The following is a 5,042-nucleotide window of genomic DNA, read 5'->3' on the forward strand; positions in this document are numbered from 1 at the left end:
ATGTTCGAAGCATAAAAACCTTCTAAGCAGCTCTCATAAGTATATTTTTTAAAAAACTAAACCCTTGCTGGAGGTAAAGGTATGATGATATTTCATAAATAGAAAACAAAGTATTTTAAAAGAACCAAATGATGCAGATAATAACCTGAAGAGCAGGAGAAAGGGGAGTGAAAGATAACTTGAGAGAAATATGAATCACCAACATATATGTAATGGGAATTCCCAAAAGAGAGAAGAAAGAAAATAAGCAGAAAAATAGTTTGAAGATTTCTTAATGCTTAAAAATCCCAAATCTGGTGGAAAACATTAATCAGAGAAAAATCAGTAAGTTCTTAACAGAAAGTAGACCATTCGGTCTACACCCACATACATGTCAGATTAAAAATACTGAAAGACAAAGATCTTGAAAACAAAAAACTACTAGGTACAAGAAAACTCCATTAATGGCTGGTTTATCAGAAACAGACCTGAAGGTAGTGGGATGATAACATGCAGAGTGCTGGAAAGGAAAAAACTATCAACCAAGAATCTAACAAAACTATCCTTCAGAAATGAAGGCAAAGTGAGGACATTCTCAGATTTTAAGAATTAATTCCTAGGAAACCGATCTTACAAGAAATAGTGAATTTTTTCAAGCTGAAAGGAAGTGAGACCATGCAGTAACTCAAATCCCCATGAAAAAAAATGCTGAAGAAGGTAATTATGTAGGAAATTACAAAAGGCATTGTAATGACCTATTCTTCCCTCAGCTGACTTAAAAAGCAATATTACAAAACTATATAATTGTGTTATCTATAACGTAGAAATGTATATTTGTGACACCATAAAGCAGGTGGTGGAAGCAAAACTGTATTTCAATAATGAATCCACAGGAAGAAATGAGAACATGAAATGGTTAAAAAAAAAAAAAAGGTTAACATAAAAAACTATAAATAAGCAGGCACTAGGAGGATGTAGCTCCAGGTCAGGCCTGGGGGTGTCCAAGCCATTGCAAAGTGAGAGGAGTGGCCAGAGCTGCTTGAATATCTACGTTTCACTTTCTGTGCTTATCCAAAGTTCTAATTCATCATGGGTAATCTGTCATCAGAAGAAATTCAGCTAAGAGCCCACCCACTCATCCAGTTACTGATGAGTTTCTGGAAAGTACAAGGAAAATACTGGGTTTAGCCCTTAATTCTCAGGATGCAGGAATCAAGACTGTCACTATGCTATGCTGGATGAACAAGGGGAACAACTAAACCACATAGAAGAAGGCCAAATAAAGACATGAGAGAGACACAGAAGACTTTAACAGAACCCAAGAAGTGCTGTGGCCTTTGCATCTGCCCGTGTAATAGGACAAAGAACTTTGAGCCTGGTAAGGCCTGCAAGGCAACATGGGGAGATGGTGGAGATAGCTCTCCTAGCAATGTTTTTCTATGCAGCCAGACCAAGTGACAGATGGTCAGCTTCAACCAACCACTGGAGCAGCTAGCAGTGGATACATTAAATGTATAACCAACAATGCCAGAGAAAATGAGATAGAAGAGAACCAACTCAAGTGGGGAGTATCTTAGGAAACCTAAAAAACCTGGCCCTGGATGTGGGCAATGGATTGAGGCTCAAAATCGACAAATAGACCGGCTCACAGAAAAGGCTGACGCCAACCAAGATCACACCGATGTTGCCAATGCCAGAGCAAAGAAACTCATTGACCGTTAAAGCTGCTGCTGTACTTCTTTATCATGTATTTGCTTCTCTAGCTCCTCCTTCAAAGTCATTACCTTTTGAGAGTTTGACGTTTTGGTGCCATGCTCTCCTCAATCAGGAGATAATGTGCAAGAAGGGCCAAGAGCACACACCCCACTATTGCTTTTTTATGTTTGCTTTCCCTTGAAGGTACACTGCTGCTCAGCCTTCCTTCTAGTGTGTGTGTGTTTTTTCTTGGTTCATAGTCTTAGATTGGTTTTTGTACATCATGTATTATGTTATTTTTCATCCTCCTCATTTACTCTAGCAGGTTCTTTTGCTTTGAAGATTTAGAAGCATTGCCAAAGACAGCCGTGAAGAAAGAAACTGGAGGCAGGGGGAGTGCAAGGAGGAGAGAGAGGCAATAGATAAGGGGTTGTTACCTCAGTGAAACCTGTAGGCCCCAAAGCAAAAGTTGTATAGCCACAGTAAAGATCTAGTTGGGTTTAATTTTTAATTTAAGTTGCAGTTACTGCCAATTTAGGCTAATACTTGGTTTCGCTCTTATACACAATATTTTTGTTATACATCACAACTTGGCAACCTCTGCTCCAGAAAAATAGAATGACTTTTCTCAAAGTGGGCTTAGTTTCTGAACATTTGGTGATTTGCGTATGTACAAAGAGAGTGATCCCATTTCATACTGCACCATACAGGAACACTTTGTATAAACGAATGACTTTTTGCTTTCACATTATTAGTAGTATCATGGTCCCATTACATGCCTCTTAATCTTGTACATATCTATGTGTAACATGAGAATTTCTAAAGGAGGGCTTAAATTTTTTTGGAAAAGTTTTACAAAGTATATTATGTGAATTCAGATTTACCTCAATGTCAAGAATCATGTTTAGATAGGATATAAGAAACTTGTTTTGACCTCAGGCAGAAAAACAGATTGCTTTGAGTTTTTTGTATATTTAGACTTTTAAAAAACTAGAATTTATTCTGTTTAACTAAAAGTGATTTGGAAAATTGTGCCTTTGGTTTAATTATTGATGATTATTACTATCATTCCGTTAGCCATATGGATTGAATAGTGTCCAGGATCACATTTATTTAGATCCTGAACAGTGTTATAAGAATCTGATTGGTATTTGTCACCTTTATTTAAGAACTAGTGTCTGCATATTTCACAGGTATTAATGTGGATTGGTTTGACCAATAACCACTGCTTGATCTTTACGATTAAATTTTATAACTAAAAAAGAAAAAACTATATATAACTTGTTCTTTCAACTATTTTGAAACAAAATTATGAAAATTATTACAATGTATTGATCCATTTTTAACATATAAAGATGCAACATATTTAACAAAAAAAAGCTTTATAGGAGTAACATTTCTATATTTCACTAGAATTAAATTACTATAAAGCTAAAGTAGATTCTAACAAGGTATATACTTGTAAATGTCTAGAGTAACCACTGAGAAAGTAAAAAAATACAAAAAATGATTACTAAAAGGAATCAAAATAACACACTAGAAAATGTTGAGTCAATTAGGTATCTGACTGTTGATCTCAGCTCAGGTCTTAATTTCAGGGTTGTGAGTTCAAGCCCTGAATTGGGCTCCACACTGGGTGTGGAGCTACCTAAAAAATTAAAACAAAAACCAAAAACAACCCTAAAAAACTTAAAACTTAACAACAAACCCAGTTGAAAAAGAAATCAGAAAAAGAACAAAGGAAAAAAAGGTGTATGACATATGTAGAAATTAAAAAGCAAAATACATAAATCCAACCATATAAATAGGAACATTACATGAGAGTAGATTAAGTATTGTCAGACTGGATTACAAAAACAAGATCCAACTATGTGCTATCCCCAGTAGACCCATTTTGGATTCAAAAGTTAAAAATACAATGAAAATATCATTGCAAACAGCAATCATCAGAGAGCTGAAGTGGCTAAACAAAGATGAAAATAAAAACTTCCTACAGAAAGAGGCTTATTTTATAGTGATAAAAGAGAATCCATCAAGAATCTATGAACAAGTATAAACATCACACCTCACAACACAGCCCATAAATTCTTGACAGTTCTATATTTTGCTGTCAGAATTCTGAAGCAAAACTTGACAGAATTGACAGGAAAATAGACAATTCAGCAATAATATGACTGAACTTTCAACAACAAATAGAAAAAGTAGGAAGAGAATCAACAAGTAAACAGAAGACCTGAACAGCACTATAAACCAACTACACCAAATATATCTATAGAGCATTCACAGACCAGCACAATTCTGAAGCTCACGTGAAATATGCTCCAAGACAGATCATATGCCAGAACACAAAACAAGCCTCCATAAATGCAAAAGTATTGAAATAATGAAAGATCCGTTCTTCAGTCACAATGGAATGAATTTACAAATAAGTAAAAATCTGGAAAATTAAAAAATGTGTAGAAATTAATGCACTCCATAAATTTGGTCAGTAGGTCAAAGAGAAAAATCAGAATTAGGAAATCCATTGAGCTATATGAAAACAAAAATGCAACATACCAAAGCTTATGGAATGCCACTAAAACAGTATTTGAAGGGAAATTATAGCAGTAAGCACCTGTTTTTAAAGGATACAAAAAAACTCAAACCCTACCTTAAAATATTGAGAAGAAAACAAACTGAACCTGAAACAAGCAGGGGAGATAAAACCTTAAAGCTACAATAATCTAGACTGTGGTACATGCAGGCATAAAGATAAACATATAAATCAATGGAATTGAATACTGAAATAACAATTTGTGGTTAGTTGATACTTGGCAGAGGTGCCAAGACAATTCAAGTGGGAAAGAATAATCTCTTCAACAAATGGCATTGGGACAACTAAATATCTACATGTTGAAGGATGAAGTTGAACTTCTACCTCATACAATATACAAAATTTTAAATGGATCAGAGACCTATATGGTACTCTATAAGGTAACTGATGTATGCTATAATATCGATGACCCTTGAAAACATTATGCCAAGTTAAAGAAGCCAGTCATAAAAGACTACGTGTATGATCCTGTTCATATATGAAATGTCCAGAAAACTCAGATCTACAGGAACAGAAAGTAAATTAATGGTTACTTAAGATGGGGGGTTGCCAAGGGGTGGGAGTGACCGATGTTTGTATGGGGTTTCTTTTAGGATGGTGAAAATGTCCAGAACTTGATTTGGACACAATTCATCCTTTTAAAGTATACATTTCAATAAACCATTTAAAGGTTATAGAAACTCTAAAGGAACAACAAATAGAAAGGTAAATAATAAGACAATAGGAGAATATGAAAAAGCTCATAAAGCTCAGGAAAGAAAGAAAAATAAAAACA

At 34.7% G+C, this 5,042-nt stretch overlaps 1 pseudogene across 1 annotated transcript; it reads left to right on the forward strand.

The window, feature by feature from the left end:
• The first annotated feature begins 1,068 nt into the window (after nucleotides 1-1,068).
• Nucleotides 1,069-1,701, forward strand: LOC308349091 (synaptosomal-associated protein 23-like; annotated as a pseudogene). The gene has a single exon. The product of its transcript is annotated as a synaptosomal-associated protein 23-like (transcript).
• Nucleotides 1,702-5,042: the final 3,341 nt, after the last annotated feature.

Source organism: Martes martes, assembly GCF_963455335.1.
Source record: "Martes martes genome assembly, chromosome: 9".
Lineage (NCBI taxonomy): Eukaryota > Metazoa > Chordata > Mammalia > Carnivora > Mustelidae > Martes > Martes martes.